The sequence below is a fragment of the Pygocentrus nattereri genome, chromosome 14, assembly GCF_015220715.1.
Source record: "Pygocentrus nattereri isolate fPygNat1 chromosome 14, fPygNat1.pri, whole genome shotgun sequence".
In the NCBI taxonomy this organism is placed as follows: Eukaryota; Metazoa; Chordata; class Actinopteri; order Characiformes; family Serrasalmidae; genus Pygocentrus; species Pygocentrus nattereri.
Genome location: NC_051224.1, coordinates 26,235,900 through 26,245,000, shown reverse-complemented (window position 1 = coordinate 26,245,000; position 9,101 = coordinate 26,235,900). Strand labels below are relative to the sequence as shown.

The 9,101-nt window shown below is 42.5% G+C and overlaps 1 protein-coding gene across 2 annotated transcripts in view; it reads right to left on the bottom strand.

The window, feature by feature from the left end:
- Positions 1-1,405, bottom strand: part of gng13b (guanine nucleotide binding protein (G protein), gamma 13b) — a 23,146-nt gene extending 21,741 nt beyond the window's left edge. Inside the window, exon 1 of one of the 2 annotated variants that reach the window (XM_017713767.2) lies at positions 1,073-1,405. The gene's annotated coding sequence lies outside the window, so the exon portion shown is untranslated. Of the gene's footprint in view, positions 1-974 lie in introns of both variants that reach the window. The other variant, XM_017713766.2, reaches the window with a different exon arrangement.
- Between the last annotated feature and the right edge of the window lie 7,696 nt (positions 1,406-9,101).

Sequence of the window (9,101 nt, the reverse complement as noted above, 5' to 3'; positions counted from 1 at the left end):
AGCCCTTGAATAACTGTGTTATGAGTAGAACCCTTCTCGTGCCATGTGGAACCATTTTCAAAAGGTTCTACACAACAACATTCTCCGTCAATCTGAAGAACTATTTCACCATGCAGAGAACCATTTAAGTGTGAACTAGTTCTAAACAGAACCCTGAAAAAAACTGAGTTTTAAGAGTGCACTTTTGGTTTCCCTAAACAACCTTTCCATGGATGGGGGTCTTTTTTTGTTTTAAAGTTTACAGAACCTCCACATGATGGAACACAAAGTTTTTTCACCAATTTAAGGGTGCACATACCAACTGGCCTTTTGATCAATAATCAGAAATTTATCTGGAAAAATCTGAGATTACAGTACGTGATAAGCGTCAGAGGATCTGTGCCACATTTTCATGTCATTTGGTCATTTGAACCTGGTAAATAATAATGCGACTTTCTAATGAAAAATAAAGCAATTTACGTTTTTTTCATAGATGCTCTGCTGCATACAAGCTCCACAGAGAGCCAACCAAACTGCCTTCATAAACGCAGCATAGACAAAATAATCAAATAACATCGATTAGTTTAAAAAGTAAGGTCGTCTGAGGTAAAATGACAACCAGTTTTACATAACAGCTTCATTGCAGGGCACAGTGGGTGATGGAAAAGAAGCTGAAGCTAGCTCCTTTTTCGAATTTCCCGTTCCACCTTAAATGTTGCAGCGGCTGTTATAAACACCTCAGGCGCCTGAACGTAACTGCTGCACCATTTAAGGTGGAACGGGAAATTCGAACAAGAAGCTGGCGAATAGGACAACTTCGCGTGATGGAGGCAGCAAAAATGGATAAAAACAGCGTGTCAAAGGCAAAAAACAAACCTAAATCGTAGACTGATCAAATTCCCGAGATAAACGGTGATGTTATATACTCGAATACAACCCCTAAAAAGACTTATTTGCGATATTCTGTCCCATTTTCGTGTACGGTGGTCTCCTACCTTCAATAACGCAGCTGAAGATGCTCTTCCCGGCTCCTTACTTTGACAAAATGTGTAAATCCAAATACAAACACAAGTCTGATGGCGAAAAATCTTACCTAAGACCCTCAGTAGATCTAAAATGTTCAAAACAAGGACAAAATGGACAGTTCCCAACCGCTGCTGTTCGTCGAGCTGACTCTGAGGAGAGAAGCGGTAAAGGCTAACCGCTGCTGCAGCGGCGGGAAGAAAAATGGAAAAATATGATGCTAAGCTAAAAGTTGAGGCGATGCAGAACAGGCACAAAAGCTTCCTCAAAAGTGGAAGAGGACGCCGTTAAAGCGAATTACAGTGAAAGGGATTGAGATACGAGGGAGGGGATTGAGCTCCGCACACTTTTATATGCAAAGGGGCGAAATAAAGTGGGTGCAGACGGGTTTCCGATGTGCCTGGCCGCTATTTTCCTTTTCCACCCGTATTTATTAATGTCCAGCCTTCCTCTCGCTGGGATTGGCTTGTGGAAGCCATTGTCTGCGCAGGGATTGGCTAGTGGTTCATCTTCACGAGCAGTCCGCCAATCGGTGAATAGCCAATGCCGGCGCAGGAGGGTGGGATGTGTAGGAATACAGGTGGGAACTAAAATAACATGATTTTCATCTCGCTTTTTGGCTAAGTTTTGCTAAGTTTAGATCCACCATAAGCACGAAGGTCACCGAGCTTTGCCCTAACACAATATTTATGCCCTAATATGGCCAAATTCCTCTCCAACATGGCAGTTTGGAGCGGTTAAGCTTCTCTCTGCTTAGACTTCTAAGCCAAGAGCACAGCAATAACTGCAGAAAAGTCTCTTGAATCTAAAGGGATAACCGGGTTTATACTTAAGCTATGATCTGTGATTGTGGACAGAGCATCCTGATGAAGGGCATATTTATATGTTTGTGTGTGAATATGTGCAATAATATCATCTTTACAGGGTTGGGATGTATCCTAATACAGTAATTGGGAATATGTATTCAGAATATAGAAATTAAGTATCTCTATTCAGTCATAAAGGCCGTATTTTAGAATACAGTTACTTTTTTAGAATACTTTTACAATACTTACCCACTTAATTTAAAGATGCTGTTGACCAGCAGGGTGCCGGTGGAAATTGGACTACTGTAGGTCGAAGACCATCAAAGAGGAGAGGAGGAAGGCGGGTTAGAAGGCAGTGAGAGAGAAGGAAAGGCAGGAGTGTGGAGGTTAGAGTAGGGACTCTGAACATAGGGACAATAACTGTAAATGGAGTAGGGATAATCCTAAAGGAACAGCTTGTGAAAAGTGTTATGGATGTAAAGAGAGTGTCAGACAGGATCATGAGCCTGAAGTTGGAGGTTGATGGTGTAATTTTGAATGTGGTCAGTTCATATGCACCACAGGTTGGTTGTCAGTTAGAGGAGAAAGAGGAATTTTGGAGTAAGATGGATGAAGTGGTAGATGGTGTCCCTAGAGAGGAGAGATTAGTGATTGGTGCAGACTTCAATGGACATGTTGGTGAAGGGAACAGAGGGGATGAAGAGGTGCTGGGTATGTATGGCGTGAAAGACAAAAATGCAGAAGGCCAGATGGTTGTAGATTTTGCAAAGAGAATGAAAATGGCTGTGGTGAACACGTATTTTCAGAAGAGGGAAGAACACAGGGTGACATACAAGAGTGGATGGAGGTGCACACAGGTGGATTATATCCTTAGCAGGAGATGCCACCTAAAGGAGATTGGAGATTGTAAAGTGGTACCAAGGGAAAGTGTAGCAAAGCAGCATAGGGTGGTTGTCTATAGAATGAGATTAGAAACAAAGAAGAACAGGAGAGTGAAGACAGAGCCAAAGATTAGATGGTGGAAGCTGAAGGAGGAGGATGGTTGCAGGCAGTTCAGGGAAAAATTGCAACAGGCCCTTGGGGGCAGTGAGGAGCTACCTGAGGACTGGGAAACTACAGCTAAGGTGGTGAGAGAAACTGGCAAGAATGTGTTGGGTGTTTTGTCTGGTCAGAGGAAAGAAGACAAGGAAAGTTGGTGGTGGAATGAGGAAGTCCAGGAGAGTATTCAGAAGAAGGTAAGAAAAAGTGGGATAACCAGAGAGAAGGAAGTAGGCAAGAGTACTGGGTTACATCAGGGATCAGCTTTGAGCCCCTTCTTGTTTGCAATGGTGATGGAAAGGTTGACAGATGAGGTCAGGCAGGAGGCTCCATGGACCATGATGTTTGCAGATGACATTGTAATCTGTGGTGAGAGTAGAGAGTAGGTGGAAGAGAATCTGGAGAGGTGGAGGTTTGCACTGGAGAAGAGAGGAATGAAGGTCAGTATAGACAAGACGGAATACATGTGTGTGAATGAGAGGGAGGCAGGTGGAAAGGTGAAGATGGAAAGAGTAGAGGTCGTAAAGGTGGATGACTTCAAATATCTTGGGTCAACCATCCAAAGCAATGGACAGTGTAGAAAAGAGGTGAAGAAGAGGGTGCAGGCAGGATGGAGTGGGTGGAGACGGGTGTCAGGGCTGATGTGTGACAGAAGGATAGCAGCAAGAGTGAAAGGTTTACAAGACAGTAGTGCGTCTAAAAGACAGGAGGCTGAGCTGGAGGTGGCGGAGAGGAACATGCTGAGATTTTCATTGGGAGTGACAAGGATGGACAAAATTAATGAAATGAAATGAGCAAATCAGAGGGACAGTGAAGGTGGAGCAGTTTGGAGATAAAGCCAGAGAGGCCAGGTTGAGATGGTTTGGACATGTGTTGAGGAGGAATAGTGGATATATTGGTCAAAGAGTGTTGGAGATGGTTGGTGTAAAAGTAGAGGAGGCAGTGGATAGGGCAAGATGGAGGAAGATGATCCGCTGTGGCGACCCCTAAAGGGAGCAGCCGAACGAAGAAGAAGGAGAAGATTTCTTGTTTATTAACTCCTTTAAAATTGGCGCACATCATGTGAAGTTCCTGCTAAAGCCTGAGTAGACTGATCAATCAATGTGATCAGTTATTAATCTCAGCACTACAGAGCTCTGCTAAGCCTAAGTAGACTGATAAATCAATGTGATCGGCTATTAATTTCAGCTTTACTAAGCTCTGCTAAAGCCTGAGTAGACTGAGAAATCAATGTGATTAGATATTAATCTCAGTGTTACTGAGCTCTGCTAAAGCCTGAGTAGACTGATAAATCAATGTGATCGGCTATTAATCTCAGCTTTACTGAGCTCTGCTAAAGCCTGAGTAGACTGATAAATCAATGTGATCGGCTATTAATCTCAGCTTTACTGAGCTCTGCTAAAGCCTGAGTAGACTGATAAATCAATGTGATCAGTTATTAATCTCAGCGTTACTGAGCTCTGCTAAAGCCTGAGTAGACTGATAAATCAATGTGATCAGTTATTAATCTCAGCGTTACTGAGCTCTGCTAAAGCCTGAGTAGACTCTGAATGGGTGGGATTAAGCTACTGTAGTCTAAATGAGGAGAGCTGAACTGCTGTAGGCTGAATGGGTAGAGCTGAACTGCTGTAGGCTAAATGGGCAGGGCTAGACTGTAATGTTGATTTAAAGACAATTACTACAGTTATACGGCTGCTCTTTTCTGCATTCCCCAGCTGTAGGAGAACAGCAGGCATGTTTACAACGGACATAGCGATGGTTAGATTTTTCATTTTGACCACACTGTTCCTGTGAGGACATATCAGTAGGCCTCACTTCAGCCCTGTTTATCTGGAGGCTCAGCAGACTGTGCACTAAAAGCCTCTAAAAATACACTGGCAGACGACACCGTTAGACCATATGAAGCACCGGTGATGTACGTCGAGTTAGTTATGATGGGGCATCATTCCATTATGGAAAGAAAGTGAAGTTTCTCTCTGAGCTGGACCTCCTCCACTATCACACCTCACACGGTGGCATTAAGAGGTGTGAGATCAGCCGGACATGCGGCTGGACATTTGTGTCAACACCATTTCTGTCCATCGGGTTTGGTTTTGGTGGATCTCAAGCTGAAGTGGCTTAAAATGCATTTAAGTAGCAGTGAGGCACAACATGTTTGTGGTACGGGTACAAACTGAATGCTTTCTTTTTAAATAGCCAAAGTTCTTCATTACATTGGCTTGAAAAAGCCAACTTACTGTTCTTCGTAATATTATTGCAAAGCAATGCGCAACTATACTGTGATCCGATTTATATTCTTCTTCTTCGTTTTATTATTTTGTTTTTCTGCCGTTTCTTTGCCGCATAACTAGTCCTGCAGTTTTTGAGATATCGACACCAATAAAACTCCAGATTGTCCAGCCCGATTGTATGATGCGTGCTTATATACAGCTTTTTGATTGGATGCATGGATTCCGAACAGCAGCCAAAAATGTGGGAATTTTTGTCCCATTGAAAATGAATGGGGAGGCTGTTGGCAGCTTGCCAGACATGATGTCACAATGGCAATGATGTCACAATGGCCTCTCTCACACAACACATACAAACTCACGCACAGAGCTCAATGTCTCCCTGGCTCCCAGCCTATCTCTCTGCATTACCACCACACATAATGATTCTTTTAAGGTGGAACTTCTTTTAAGGTAGCACTGAGTTTACACTGACAATGAATGGGGTGAAAAATTTCATGATTATCTACTGTATTTCTGTTTGCCCAAACAACAGTTTTGCATACAGTACCTCAGGGCAGGCCCCCAAGCACGAATTCACTGTTCTTCTTATCTGCAGTCTTCTATTTGTCATTTTTCTATCCCTCATTCCTCCCATTGAGTCCCATTCATTTTTGCCACCACTCAAACTCTATTACTTCTTTGCCCGACAACCACCAATGTACAGGTACTCATTTAGCGCAGGTCCACAACATCAAATCCACCGCGTTACTGACCCGCACTCTTCCATGTGTAGGTTTTTCATTCCTCGTTCCTTGTATCGACTTCCATAGTGTCCGCTGCGCAACTATACTGTGTTTCCTTCAGGAAAGGCACATTTCTAGTTCTTCTTCTTCTTTTTATTATAGTTATAACTATACTGTTATCCAATTTATATTCTTCTTCTTCTTTTTATTATTATAGTTGCGCATTGCTTAAGCAATTTATATTATCCAATTTATGGATTTATGGATATGGATTCCGAACAGCGGCCCAAAATGTGGGAATTTTTGTCCCATTGAAAATGAATGGGGAGGCTGTTGGCAGACTGCCTGACATGATGTCACAATGGCCCCCTCTCTCACACAACACATACAAACCACGCATGGAGCTCAATGTCTCACCAGCTCCCAGCCTGATTCTTATGGAGTCAAATTAGGGTCTTTAATGGTGACGAGAAAAAAAATATAGCGTAAATATAAGATTAGCATTTTGCATTTTACGTTCCTATTTTGTTTTTGCAATGCTTTCCCACTTTTGCGTTTCTTTCTTTTGTTTGCGCGTCACACTGCTTTTCTTTGCGTTTCACATTTTATGTTGCTGCTTTTTTTTGCAATATTTTCTCCCTTTTGCGTTTCTCTCTTTTGTTTGCGCGTCACACTGCTTTTCTTTGCGTCTCGCATTTTACGTTCATAATTTTTTTTTCGCGCTTCTCTCTTTTCTTTGCTCCGGTTTTACCTTCTGTTTGGGGGCGGGGAAAGAGGCGTGGCCAAGAGCGAAAGGCGTGTCGTGAACGTTCCGCGTCATCAGTTGGAGCCACCGTCACACAGCGCGGCAATTCGGTTTACTGGTATCATGGCAGACGGTCGCCCAGCTGGACCACAGGTATATACACTTTATAGATTGATGGTAATAATCGACCTGTGCTAGGCATGTTTGAAGAGGAGGAGGAACAGGAGAAGGAGGAGGGGGTGGGAGGGGTTGTCTCGGTTGCTGGACCTGACCTCCCTGTTGACTTAAGCTTAAGCTGGTACTAATTTGACTCCATAGATTCTCAGCAGCTCTGTTAAGGGTTAACTGCTTTTAAGGTGGAAATGCACCAAGACAGCACAGAATTTTAAGGTGGAACTTCAATTAACATAGCACTATATTTAAGGTGGATCGGCTATTAACATAGCACTAAATTTAGCACAGTGTTAAAGGAGGAGGCACAGAACTTAAGGTGGAACTTGAAATCCATCCATCCATCCATCCATCCATCCATTTTCGAACCTACACCCTCCTCGCTGTGAGGCGACAGCGCTACTCACCACGCCACCGTGGCGCCCAACTCCGAACAGCAGCCAAAAATGTGGGAATTTTTGTCCTATTGAAAATGAATGGGGAGGCTGTTGGCAGCTTGCCAGACAAGATGTCACAATGGCCCCCTCTTTCACACAACACATACAAACTCACGCACGGAGCTGAATGTCTCACAGACTCCCAGCCTAATTCTCAGCAGTTCTGTTAAGGTTTAACTGTTTTTAAGGTGGAATTGCACCAAGATAGCACTGAATTTTAAGGTGGAACTTCAATTTAAGGTGGAACTAGCATAACAATAAATTTAAGGTGGAACTTCAATTATCATAGCGCTATGGTTAAGATGGAACGGCTATTAACATATCACTAACTTTAAGGTCAATCCTCAGTTAACATAGCAAAAAATTTAAGGTGGAACTTCTATTAACATAACACTAAATATGGCACAGTGTTTAAGGTGGAACTTTAATTAACTGCAATAAATTTTAGGTGGCACAGATTTTAAGATGGAACTTCTTGTGATGTCACAGAGAACTTAAGGTGCAACTTGAAGTAACATTGCACTAAATTTAAGGTGGCACAGTGTTTAAGGTGGAACCTTTTTAAGGAGGCACAGAATTTAAGGTGGAACGTTAATTGACATAGAAACAAAATTAAGGTGGCACAGACTTTAAGGTGGAACTGCAATTAACCTAGCGCTAAATTTAAGGTGGCACAGAATTTAGGATGGAACTTTCTTTAAGCTAGCAATAAATTTAAGGTGGAACTTCAGCTAACATAGCGCAAAATTAAAGGAGGCACAGAATTTAAGGTGGAACTTTAATTAACATAGCAATGAAATTAAGGTGGCACAGACCTTACGTGGAACTTGAAATGACATAGCACTAAATTTAAGGTGGCACAGTGTTTAAGGTGGAACTTTAATTAACATAGCAATAAATTTAAGGTGGCACAGATTTTAATATGGAATTTTGTGAGGTGGCAGAGAACTTAAGGTGGAACTTGAAATAACATTGTGCCACCTTAAATTTAGTGCAATGTTTAAGGTGGAACCTTTTTAAGGAGCCACAGAACTTAAGGTGGAAATGCACTTAGGTATAATTGAATTTTAAGGTGGAACCTCTTTTAAGGTAGCACAGTTTACATTGACAATGAATTGGGTGAAAAATTGCATGATAATCTACTCTATTTATGCTTGCCCGAACGACACATTTTGCATACACTACTTCAGGGCAGGCCCCGAAAAACAAATTCACTGTTGTTCTGACCCACACTCATCCGTTTGTCATTTTCTTCCATCCCTCGTTTCTCCTATAGACTCCAATTAATTTTCGCCACCACTCAAACTCTATTAGTTTTTTGCCCGACAGCCACTAAAATGTATGTACTCAGTCAGGGCAGGTCCCCAAGCTCTAAGCCACAACCATACTGACCCGCACTCATCTGTTTGTCGTTTTATTCCATCCCTCATTTCTCCCATAGACTACAATTCATTTTTGCCAACCCACAAAACACATCACTACGTTGCACGACAGTCACCAAAATTCATGTACTCCTTCAGTGTAGGCCCCAAGCTCCAAGCCACAACCATACTGAGCCGCACCCTTCTATTTGTCGTTTTTCCATCCCTTGTTCCTCCTATTGAGTCCCACTCATTTTTGCCACCACTCAAACTCTATTACTTCTTTACCCAACAGCCATCCACACTCGTCCATATGTAGTTTTTTCATCCCTCGTTCCTTGTATCGACTTCCATAGTATCCGCTGCGCAACTATCCTGCGTTTCCTTAAGGAAAGGCACATTTCTAGTTCTTTGTCTTCTTTTTATAGTTGCGCATTGCAAACCATACTGTTATCCTTTTTATTATTTTGTTTATTTTGTTTTTCTGCCGTTTCTTTGTCCCGTAACTAGTCCCGCAGTTTTCGAGATATCAACGCCGTTCCAATTCCAGATTGGTGTCGCCCGGATGTGTGATGCGTGCTTTTATAC